This window comes from Ambystoma mexicanum, chromosome 12 (genome assembly GCF_040938575.1).
Source record: "Ambystoma mexicanum isolate Mex_15411 chromosome 12, UKY_AmexF1_1, whole genome shotgun sequence".
Taxonomy (NCBI): Eukaryota; Metazoa; Chordata; class Amphibia; order Caudata; family Ambystomatidae; genus Ambystoma; species Ambystoma mexicanum.
Window position 1 is genome coordinate 264,472,304 of NC_090936.1, and position 13,275 is coordinate 264,485,578.

At 40.8% G+C, this 13,275-nt stretch overlaps 1 long non-coding RNA gene across 1 annotated transcript in view; it reads right to left on the reverse strand.

Moving 5' to 3' along the window:
- Positions 1-2,267: 2,267 nt before the first annotated feature.
- Positions 2,268-13,275, reverse strand: part of LOC138513497 (uncharacterized) — a 388,434-nt gene continuing 377,426 nt past the window's right edge. The window contains exon 3 of the long non-coding RNA XR_011281765.1: positions 2,268-3,066. This is a non-coding gene — a long non-coding RNA (uncharacterized lncRNA). The remainder of the gene's footprint in view (positions 3,067-13,275) is intronic.

Consider the following 13,275-nt stretch of genomic DNA (forward strand, 5'->3'; position numbering starts at 1 on the left):
GCCTTAGATGACACCGCTTTCTCTTCAGCATGCAGAGAAAAGCCCATTCACACACACTCTATCTGTCTCATCTGCATGTATTCACTCTTTTTACTAACACATTGGGCCTCATTACACGTTAGGCGGTAAGGGTTTACCGTTACCGGTAAGGGCACCGGTACCGGTAAACCCTTACCGCCTTACTATGAGTTCCCTTTGCGGGACCCGACCTTAACGGGTGGTTTTACCAGCTGTTAAAGTAGGGTGCCGCAAAGGGACCTTGGAGCTAATTACGGTACCGCAATTTGCGGTACCGTAATTAGCGCCTTCCCCATTCCCATTATGCCCTATGGGGGCAAAAATGGGAATAGGGAAGTGCCTTGGTGAGTGGGTAATTACCGCCCCCGCTCACCTTGGAGTAGGGCGGTAATTCCGCAATCCACCAAGGCGGACACAGTAAAATACCGGCGGCAACCATGGCGCTAATAGCGTCATGGTTACCGCCTACCTTGTAATGAGGCCCATTGTCTCAGCTGGTAAATGAGGTAACACATTTTTTACCACAGTGGCATAACACTAGGATCACCCCTGACTTTCCAACTGACAGAATGATCATCAGAGGCAGAAAATAACACACAAAAACCAAGCACTAGCCTTGTTCTGTTTTCTTTTTTATGCTGTTACTGTTTGATTACCACTATTATGTTACACATACAGAAAAATAAAACAATACATTACATGATATCACAGTTACATGTTCTTACCAACAGGGAATACAGCTTTTTGCCTCTCGAAGATAAAAGAATACAAACACTTTGCAACATAGAAAATGTGTACACGTGGTGTGCAACTCTATTTACCCAGTGCAGAAATGCAGAGAAAAAAAAGTAAAACTTTTATTTTCAAACCTAATCTCACTACACTGTCTGGCATAAAATACAATACATATCATACATTCTCACACTCCTCATTTTTAAGACCTGACTCACCGGATTATGCGAGGTTTGAATTTCGGGCTGTCGGACCTTATCTACAGTTCATGGACACAGCCTTTGGAATTTCATTCACCCCTGAAGCCAGGACAACACTCTCTCTCTGCCCCGTCTTCAGTCTCTCTTCCAGCAGCAGCAGCCCCTGGACACACCATGCCACAGTGTGCTGACAGGAACCTAATCTCAGACTGCCTTGCCTACACCCCAGTCCAGCCGATTAAATCACCTACGCCTGTCTTTCAAACTTAGATCAGCCTCTTCTGACGTGGTTCTGCCACCCCTTAAATTTACCAAATACATTACAGGGGTTTTCATGTAACAAGTCATTTCCTGCTAGGACAATAGAAGTTCTCAGCCTGCACAAAAAATAAAACTTTGCCCAAAACAAACAGCCCTTCTGCTTTTTTTTCTATTGTGCATCTCCCCATGGAAAGACACAAAATGAAATGACTTTCAAACTGTGCCTACCGAACTGCATTATAAAGTTAATTGGGACAGTTAATTGGTTAGTGGACTTTTCATTAGTTGTTAGTTGGTTACATATTTCCAATGCAGTTTCACACAGATATAAAAGCATTCAATTTGTAAATATGCAAGTTTCTACATTTTAAAATGATTGCCCCCTTTACTGAATGCTTTTGAAACTAAACCTCATTTTACTGGTTTGCTACAAAAAACGTTTTGCTAAATGCTTTTAAATAATAATACTCATTTTACTGGCTTGTTGCTAAAAACGTTGTCCTTTACACCGATTTCGAAATAGCTGCTTTCACATACTGCCAATGAAACACCAATTTTTGCTTCCCTTGGAATCTGTACACATGTACTGTTGTTTACTTTACTATTTGCATGAATACATCCCTACATACCCCTCCTTTTATGACAATTATGACTGCTAGCAAAGTCATAATTGGATGAAACACATCAAAATCTAAAATATATGTATGTATGTATCACAGGATATCTCCCATTCCCCATTGTCGCTAGATGAATAACGGTTGAACCAATAACATCTTAATAAAATGAACATATAAACATTTCACAATAAACAATTGTTTAACTGTAACATAAAAATGAAATAGAACCCAAATTGGGCATATCAGTCCTCACACGCATGTGCATAACCCCGACTGAAGCGCATACCTTCATGTGTATTTTTGAATCATAGGGCCTCATTACGACCCTGGCGCTCCCGGATTGAAGGGGGCCGGTACAGCACCGGCCCCCTTCATTCCGGGAGCACCGATTACAAGCTTCCCATCGCGGGACCCGGATCGCACGCCTGGTAAAATCAGGTGTGCTTTCCGGGTCCCGCGAGGGGAAGAGGGAGGCAATAATGGGCCAGATGTAATATACCCGTTATTACCTCCCTCCCCATTCCCATTGAGCCCTATGGGGGCTCAAATGGGAATGGAGAAGGGTTCTTGCATTGAGGACTTACCGGGTCCTCCTGTCTCGGAGTAACCTGTTAAGTCCCCATTGCAGGAACCCGTAATGGAGCCCGGAACGGTGGCAGCAATGGAGCTAATAGCTCGATGGCTACCGCTGTTCTGGTAATGAGGCCCATAGTCTTTGTCTATGTGCTTTATGGAGTAAACAGTTCTTGTCAAAGTGTATGCACCACAATAAAACAATAAAATAAAATAATCAAATAAAATAATTGGATAAAATAATTAACTAACACTATTAAATTAAATAACAAACTGATTGATTAAAATTAAAATGAACAATTTCCATTATCTCCAATTCAAGTCTCAATTGGTAAAGCACAGCACAATACTATGCCCCACCAGCAACGCTGTGGAATTAAGTTCAACTGACCACTGTTCCATTGATGGCATTCACAATCTTCAGGACGACACCTCTGAGATGTCCTGATCACCAAACTTCCATAACAGCATCCTTTCCAGCGGAACCTCTCCGGCCTGGCGCTCACAGACTTTTCTTCACAGAGGACATCTCTTTTGGCAGCCCGGGTTGGTTATCTTCACCTCCATAATTCAGTCCGGAGGCGCTTGGTCCTTGTTCCTGCGGCCTACGGTCCCTCGGTCTCCGGTCCAGCGATCTCCGGTCCCTGCCAGGACATATAGGGATTCTAAATCGAATAGAAAAGTAACAGATTAAGTACATAGCACAAAACAAATTTCTATCCCTTTCACCATTTGGCTTAAAAGAAAAATGTGTTCCAAAACATCATGGGCCTCATTACACGGTAGGCTGTAAGGGATTACTGGCACCAGTAAGGGCACAGGTGCCGGTAATCCCTTACCGCCCTACTACGAGGTCCCGTAGTGGGTCCCTTCCCTAACGCCTGGTTTTACCAGGCGTTAGGGAAGGGACCCATTGAGGGACCTCAGAGCTAATAACGGGCCCGCTAATAGCGGGCCCGTTATTAGCTCCATCCCCATTCCCATTGAGCCCTATGGGGGCTCAAATGAGAATGGGGAATGGTTCCCGGAATGTGGAGTTACCGGGTCCTCCAAGGTTTGAATGACCCAGTAAGTCCCTATTCCAGGAACACGGACCCAGAATGCGGTAATGGGGTAACCATGATGGCTACTGCCTACCGCATAATGAGGCCCCATGACTCTGTGGACTTGTCACTTTTGGATATCAGAAAGTAAACACACATTATAGAGAGACCAACAACATCTTAAATCTTGCATCACAACATATCAAAACAATTTTCATGCAGAATAATTTTACCACACTGTACTAGAATTGATTAATCTGATTCAGAGCTCTCCATGAATGCATAGCACCAATTTTTTTTATCTATTTATGCTAAATGTGACATTTTCATTTGCTTTTGCTTTTACACTAAACTATAGCTCTGGTTTCTCATGGAGTGAAACATACACCACCGTGTCATTAGATTACATGCATTATGAAATAGTCAACAGTTCTTCAATGCATCCGTCACTATACAAACTCACTATGCCTACATTATTTATCTTACTGTCAGCGTTCTTTTCCATGTAATCAGTACACTTAACCGGTCTCTACCTGCTCAAGTGTCTTGATTTCATGCTTTGGATGACAAGGCTTAATTTGGTTAACATGGACAAATTGCTCTGTCACCATTTCACCCTCTGTCTTTAATATTTTATACACTACAGGAGATATTGTATCTATAATCCCAAATGGCCCTTGCCATGCTGTGAAGAATATTGAATGTTTATGTTTATTTATGAATTTGTATACTCGATCACCTATCTTATATTCTCTCACAGATGTCTTTTTATCATAATAGAACTTTGCGCTTTCAGCAGCCCTTTCCAAACTTCGCTGTGCAAATGCAAATGCATGTTGTAAATGCTTCCTCAATTCTTCCACATATTCGTGAACTGTAGATGCACTCACAAGTGTTGTTCATGTGTCCTGTACAATAAATGTTGTGGCTTATCTTTTTTCTTCCTGTCAACACCTCATGAGGACTGATACCTGTTGCTTTAGCAGGAGTCAACCTAATGGCCATTAACACCAAACGTAAGCATAGATCCCAACTGAAACCTGCCTCTGCTGCAAACTTCTTCAGTATATCCTCGACAGATCTATAGCTTCTCTCTACATTCCCGAAGAGGCGGGCCGATATGTGATATGCAATTTCCTTTTTACCCCCAATATCTGCCACACCTTGCTTTTCAAGGTGCTCGTGAAATGACTTCCTCTGTCTGACTCTATTCTTTGGGGTAACGCGAATCTTGAAAATATGTGATTTACCAGCAATGTAGCTTCTGCCTGTGCACTACAATCTGGTGCAGGAATACATTCCACCCATTTAGACATTACACATACCACTGTCAATAAATACCGGTTTCCCCTACCTGATCTCTTTACAGGCCCTACATAATCGATTTGTAAATCTACGATGGAAAGGTTAAACCTCTTTTAATTAATGGAGCTCTATGAATTGGTGAAGCAGGTTTAAATTGTGCACTTACCAGACACCCCCTGGTGTATAATTCACATCCTGGGACATATGTGGCCAGTAAGCATAGTCTTTCAGCATTTCTAAAGTGTTTTGTGAACCTCTGTGTCCTCAGTGACCGCATCATGTGCATGGTGTAACATTAGCCCTCTGAATGAAAGAGGTACCACCCACTGTATCTGCCCTGTTATAGATTCCCTGATCATCAGACCATCCTGTAGTTTAATTCATTTTTTGTTCTTTAATACCACTCTCAGCTCTTCTTTTCCTGTACAATCATTTTTAGTTAAGGGATTTTGTTTGGTGTCTAGCAAATGATTATAATAAACCCCCAATACTGGGTCTGCTTTTTGTGCCTTAATCAGATCCTGATCTGGCATATCATAACTCTGTTGTACTACAGGTTGTTCAACTTCTTTTGGAAGATTTGTAGCGCGTAACTGCATCTACTTGTATTTCACCAATTAGGTGTTCAATGGGCAACAATTCTCCCATAACAGCCCCGATCTTGGCCAATTGATCTGCTCTATCATTTGCCTCTTTATCCTCTCCTGGTGTTTTCAAATGTCCACACATTTTTCTCCAGTGTATTGTTAAACCATTCTCTGACATAATGTGTCTATAGCTTGAATCATTTTCCCATGTTTAAGGGTCTTTTTGTTATATGTGAGCATGCCTCTTGGTTTCCAGCCAGGCAAATATTCTACAAAGCTATTTCGTGCATAATCAGAATCAGTCACCAGGACAATTTCACTGAATTTGTTATCAACTGCAGTAGTAATTGCTTTATAAATAGAAGCTAACTCTGCTATCTGGCTACTCCTGACCCCAATTGTCATTCCTATACTAGGAATGTCCTCACACCTCAACCAGACATTTTCTATCCCTGATACCAGCTGTTTATTGCTGTCATTTTCAATGTGAAAAGCACACCCGTCGACATAAACAATTAGCAAGTCCTTACAAGTATTTTCATCAAAAGCTTTGTGTGGTGATAGTTCAAACTCTTGCAAACTGGACTCCACATCTACCTCATCTGTCCAGGAAGTAATTCTGGATTGTGCTAGGTTGCTTGATTTAATCCTTTTACTTTGTAAACACTGCAAAGGTTGATGATTTGTCTCAATGATCACCTTTTCCCCTTGAATAATGGGACAAAAATGTTGCAATGCCCATACAGCGGCCAGAAGGGAATTTTTAACATTCACTGAATTTAGTTTAAACCTGAGAAAATGCCTTACTTGCATAGGCAATAGTTCTATTATTCAAATCATGTTTTGTAGATAACATTGCTGACATACACTGCTCAGTTAATCCAATTTCTACAAAGAAATCTTTATTCTTTATGGGATAGGCCAAGCATGGCACCTTTATAAGACATTCCTTCAGTTTAGCAACTGCCTCAGACTGCTCTTTTACCCATTTCCAGGGCACATTCTGCTTCAATTTAGTCAAGGGTTGAGTGATTTCAGCGTAATTTTCAATACATTTATTTTTATATCCTGTCATCCCCAATAGACTTTTCAAACTTTTCATATTTTTAGGGTATTTCAATTTCTCCACCTTTTTCTTTTGTGGATTTAACCCGTGTTGAGTTACTTCGTGCCCTAAGAAATGTACTCTATATTTGCACCATTGTGCTTTCTGTAAAGATACTTTGGCACTGCCTTCTACAATTGGCCAAGTACATGTCTAATTTCATCAAAATGACTTTTATGGCTTTCAATTCTTATCAGTACATCATCTACATAAACTATGGTCCCTCTTTCTGCCACATCTGGCATAGCTTTTCTCATAACTATGCCAAATTCGCTCCCACTATTGACATACCCAAATGGTGTTCTGGACCAAGCGTATTGCGTTTTATCAAATGAAAATGCAAATAAATTATGAATGTCCTCTGCCAATGGCAGACACCATTGACCATATGGCTTTAATACACCCAAAATGGGAGTGTTAGAGGTGCTATGAATGGGTCGAATAATTCCTTTAGACTCTAAATTCTTAATTATCTCTGCCAATGACTCCAAGCATACCAGTGGCAATCGATATTGGCGCACAAATACTGGTTTTCTACCACATCCCTCTAGTTATGTGATGACATCTAAATCAGTTAGGCCGCAATCATATGCATCCTTGGCAAAAACCTCCTTAAATTCCATACATATTTTGCTTAATTCATTCTTGTCCTCTCCACTATCACAGGCATCTGCTAACAGAATCTGCTACTCTGCCATTTTTGAAAATTCTGGAAAATCCTCCAAGGGAGGAACCTCTGTGCTTTCTTCTAACTGTGTGGCTGTATCTCTTTGTAGAGTTGCCACTTTTAAATATTCTGGAATATCAGCCTCCATTTCAATCGGTTAGTTTTCTGTTTCATTTTCACCTGAATCAAATAATATGCAATTCTCTTGGTGGCAACATACAGTCTCATTAGAATCATAAGGATACACAGACTGAATTTTGAACATCCTTTTGGGTTGAGAATCCAGAAACTCGGGCATCATACCCTGTGCATCTACGTACATTTCAGGGATATTCCCAATCACCATATTGTTGAAATCTGCAGTATAATGTGATTTTTGTATTGCCAATGCTAGCACGGAATTCTCTTCTTGATGAACATCTTGACACCCTTTATTATCCACCATTATTTTGAGGGGCCCATCCCAAATATCTAACAATGGGGTATATTCACAGTTCAGCCCTTGCTGCTTCATAGATTCATTTAAACACACAAATGCATCAGAATTCTTCATTTGCTGTCCATGTTTACGTTTTAGCATTACAGCAATTCGTCTGGTGAATGCAGGAATTGTAATATCCCTCTTCAACTGTAGCTCAATTGCATATGGCACCAACTGCGCACAATGATAAGTCTGTCTTTTAACTTCAAATTCAGGGGCATGCCCACCTAGCCGGGACTTTACTTTTTGTTTAAAGAAATCTAGCATCATACACATCCTGTGCATTATGTCATTGCCCAAATAAAAATCACTTTGTGTTCCATACACTATCCACACATTGTGGTATATGGTTTTCTGACCAACGGTAATTTTTATCATGCACCTTCCTGCAGTTCTATTTTCAAATTCTGGATTGTCCAACCCAGCAATGCATTGGTTTTTAATTCTGAAGTTTGTGATCTCCTCCTTTTACATTATTTTCTGGAGTAACTTCTCACTAATAAAACTCCTTTCTTGTTCAAGTGCTAAAATGGCTTTTATCTTTTCAGAATGGCCATTTATACCAATATGAATCCATGGCTGTTCATCTTCCATGTGTATTTCAGAAAGGGTTGTGATATTTTTTTCTGTGGTTGCCTCAGGAATAGTATTCTGCTTGCACTTTTCCTCCCTTAGATAAAATCGCAATGTATTTTCATCTATTTCAGTTTGCCATTCTTTCCAATGATCCAAATAAATCTGCATGGATTGATTTTCCTTTTCACTTTGCTTTTCGCCCTGACACATCAGGATGACAGTAACGCTAGATACACAGCCATTTTGAAGATAACCTCCACTGCATCATTTGATGTGGCAACAGTATGGCATTTGTTTATACAGCTGTTTTGTGACTTTATTTTCTTAGGCCTTAATGGTTTCTTTGTCAGAGACCACAGGACCCCATGTACTCCATCAATGAGGAGCGACAACCTTTTCAGGCAATCTGTTCCCATCAGGAATGGAATTTCACCAATAGATGTGATCAATACTTCCTGTCTCATTCTGTGTTTTCCTATCTTTACGTCAACCTCACTGACACCTTCGATAGGTACCTCTCCACCGTTCAAATTATGTACCGAACCTTCATTTTGTCTCACTTTGATTTGATTTTGTGGCCATCTTCCTTCAATAATACTTTTTACCAACTCTTTGGACATAATCGTGGCCTGTGCACCTGTGTCAATCATTGTAAATGTATTGCACTTTTCTTCCTCCGTAATGGGAGCATAAAACCTGTCCTCAACTTCTTCTAATACACATAGAAAGTGTGAATTTCTACTGATTTTAGGACTCACTTTTCTCAAGCCCTTCTCACTTCTTGCCATGAACATGGGCAAATGAAATTATATTTTTAGTTCCTTTTTTCCAATCGCATCTTGAGACTCTTGGTTTGTCTTTTCACGCTGTTAATGACTTCAATTCAGCAATCCCACTAAGTCAGTGCCTCGTCTGGGATGCCCAAGGGAAGCCCTTATTTATATATTTTTATGACAAGTTATAATCTGGATGATAAACCCTTATATAACGCCCCACTCTTTAATCCCCCTGACCTCACTGAGCCAAGAAGTAGGTTTGTTTTGCAATTTAAAAGGTTTATTGAGAAAGTAAACAATATATATATATCACACTTTTATGAATAAATTAATATTTGATAGCACACTTAGGCATATGACAGTGATCAACAATGGATGATGTTACACTAGCACACTGATTTAATTACTTAGGAGTTAGTATAGGGAGGAGAAGGTAGCTGAGAATACTTTTATGATTTCAAGGAAATGCAATGATGAATAAAAATGCAGTACAGAAATAAACTGATAGGGTTTCACAAGAGATAATATGTTCACTTTTCCCCTTGTGGCAATTCACTCCCCCCCTAGCAAGCTTAGAGAAATAGGGATGGTTTTAAACACAGGCAAAAGTACTTTTAAATGTGGTATGTAAAGAAGGGAAAAATATGCAAAAAATGATTTTAATTCCCTGTAGCAGGTTCAGGGTAGGTGATAGCTATTTAAGATTAGTTCAGGTCACACTGGCAATGATTCAGGAATGATTATCAGAGGGAAAACGGATTTCAGCAGTTGCGAGCAAAAGACGGCTATTTTTGACAGGAGCTAATTTTTCAATTTGCTGCAATTTAGTTGCGTGCGTCGAGCACAATTACGGAATAACTAAAAGGAATAGAAAGATGATTTTGTGGAGGTAGTTTCTCGAAATTAAAGTAAACTTCAGAATGACAAAATGACACTTTTACAGCTTTGAAATGACAGGATGAACACACGATTCCTATGATGCAGTTCTGGACAGGTTGAAATGTTTTGAATCAGATTATTTTAAACTAAGAGATGGGTTCTGCACCGGCCTCAGGATACTCACTCCTAATTTTGGAAGGAATGGGCCTCGTCACGGATCGGGTCAACAGGTTGGACTGGACTTCTGGCGGCTTCTGGTACTGGTTCTGCTCACAGCGGTCTGGTCTGGGTCTGCTAGCGGTTATGCACAGCGGTCTGGTCTGGGTCTGGTCTCTCTGGATACAGCACTGCTTTCTGGGTCTGCTACCGGTTCTGGCAAAAGTTCTTGGCAAAGAATCCAACAGCTCGCCCGGCTGTTGAATAGTTTGGTTAGGTTTGTTGGATGCTGAGGCCTCTGAAAAGGATTCAGTTTGTGGACTAGGCCTCTCTGCTTTAAGTTCTGGCTTGGTTCTGGATCTATCTGGAGTTAAGTTCTGGATCTCTGGATATTGTCTGGATTTGAATTCGTCCAGCAAAATGCTTCGCAAGAAAATGGAAAGTGAGTGTCTTGCCTGTCCAAAGCAGTCTCTTTTTATGTGTTTTGAAAATGGGTGTGTGCGTGGGCATAACTAAGCCTGCCCCTCACAACTTATCATTGGCCAAGTCCTCCTCTCTCCCTTGATTGGGGGAACTGAGTTGTGAGTCATCGTGATGAGGTATGTTCATGGGTCAGAGGATCCTCCCCTTTGGTTTCACTTAGAAAAATCAATTTTACCCAAAACACATATTTCCCAGATACACAGTTTGTTGAAATTACATATACACATCATATATTACTTCGGGTAAGTCTCTGTTCCAACTTTGATGTTTCTAAGAGCTTGGGTTAAGAAATGACAACATTTTGCGCTTTTTGGTTGGTTTTCCAATATTGGACTTTTACCCAAATTTACACAGAGGTACACCCCCCTTCTGGGCATATTACAGTAATTTACTATGCCTCTAGCATAAACCCCGTGTCTGCAATATTAATAAATTGTGGGGTTCGGTCCCAGAACACCGTACAGAGTGGAGTTTGGTCTCAAATCGTGAGGGCATATCCATTTTAAGGACCCCCAAATTGTACATTTCTGTGAGCTTAATACAAGATTTTATAAGCAATTTAATCAAACATACATTTGGTGCAATATGAAATCCACAATCCAGTCTGGGTCCGCCCCCAGGAACTTGGTGAGTCAGAGATCACATGTCTCTCCTTCCCCCAGAGCAGTGTTGACAGTAAACACCCAAAATCAGCATATTCTATTCAGCAGAAAGAGTCTATTGTGTTGACTGAGGTCAGCAGACCAGGGGGCCACTCTGCATCTGGTTAACACAACCATGTGATCTCTTGGGCTGTTGCTGGGAAGGCTAAGTGTGAAGACTTCCCATGAACAGAGGCCTCTTGAACTGTTAATTGAATCAGACTGCCTTCTGGGAACCGCAGGTGTTAAGAATTTTCATTAATCAGCAAGCCTTTGAAGTCCCAGCTAGCTCAGGATCCTTTTGCAACTCCTGAAATACAGTTCTCCTATCAGAGTTTAGATCGCTAGTGCCGGTTAGTGTCCAATGCCAGTACTGCACTTATTTTTGGAAGCTGTCTTGAATTAATACATTTCAAAAAGAAAGGATTTTACTTGATAGTATATGATCCTTGCTTGACATGGCATTGATGTGGATCTGCAGTAGAGCAAAGTAGAACACTCAACCAGAGTTGGATTTTTGTTTGCTAGTTTCGTGCTCATGATCTTAGCAATTTTTGACATTAATAAATACAGATATTGAACAGAACCATCTTTCTTTGCACTGGTGGGTGGCAGGTCAGGCGACCATTTTGGTGTGCGCAAAACTGCGCGGTTCTCCTGGATTCTGGCGCAAATATGGGCTTTTCCACCATCTTGGATTTTCTAAGCCCACAAGACACCCGACAACGCTCAGCATTCATCTGGAGTGTAGCTACTGTGCGCCCCTCTACCCGGTGACCATCAGTGTTTACATTGCAGTTCTTCAATTGAATATGTTCATAAACATCACATAGTAAATTGTCACTTTTTAATTCTGAGCGCATATTGGTGTTTGACACAGTATCAGCATTTTTAATTTCTTCAAAAATATGTGGCTCATAGAACTCTTCAGGTGATTGAACTATACCCTCCTTTATAGTACATATTTTTCCTGTCTGCATTTTATCGGCATCTTGATTGTCTAGGGAGAATGTTTTAACAGTCACATCTACTCCCCCATCAGTTATTTTATCAGTGCATAGTATATTCTTTTTGAATCTGTCTCTTTGCTCTTTTGGAACTTCATGTTTATTTTCTCTTTTCTCTTTTCTATTTAAACAGACTTCCCTGGTCTGATTTAACACTAGGTTAAACCAAACCTCTTTTTTAGATGTCTTTGCAATCCCTGCCTCATTTTCATTTGAGGGTATCTTCATGTTTAAATCAGTAAGCAATTCAGGACCGTTACACAAAACTAGTTTATGTGATTCTGTATTTTCATTATTGCAGGTGCCATTAGCATTTAGTCACTTATTATCAGGGGTCCCCAGATCGCTTCTGCGACCTTCCGTCCCTTCATTTGATGACTGTTTTTGAACTGCACCGACTTTCCCTATCTGTTCAGACAACATTTTTACTTGGGCCTCACGACATTGAAATCTGTCCGTTTCTCTAGAATCTTCCTTTTGTGGCCTAGGCCGGTATTGGTTACTTTCACCCTGGTTAAATCTGTTCTGGTACCTCTAAGGAGATTGGTTTCTATTTGAATTGTTCCTGAACTCTTGTTTCATGGAGGGTGGGGAACGCGGTGCGCTCATTCTTTGGTTATGATCCATTGGTGGTGGTGATTGATTATAATGGCGCCAGGCATAGTCCATATTTTGTCTTTCATTTTGTGAGTACTGTCCCCTATGCTGATTTCCATTTTCAATTAATCTATCCACATATCGTGGTCTGTCCTGGTTGCCATACACCATAGTGTTGGGGCCAAATCTGCTCTCTGCCCCCAATGTCTGGTAGGGACTATTATTTCTTTGATCCTGATTTTGTTATGTTATGTTATTTTGCATTTATATAGCGCCTTATGTACCATTGGTATGGTCTCAAGGCGCTGGTAGGTTGAATGCCCTCGGGAACCGAAGTTCAAGTCAGTAGAGAGAATAGAGAGAGTCATAAGGTGCGTGTGAGCACCGGATATGTGTGCAGAATTTTCATTAATCAGCAAGCATTTGAAGTCCCGTGTGATAGCTGCTTCTTAGCGGTAGGTGTGGTGGTTGAGAGATCAAGAGTATGTGTTTGTTCTGGCAGGTTGTTATCCAGACCGATTCTGGCTGCCTTAGGCCTGAGGAGAACGCCTAGGCTGGAGGGTGGGTAACC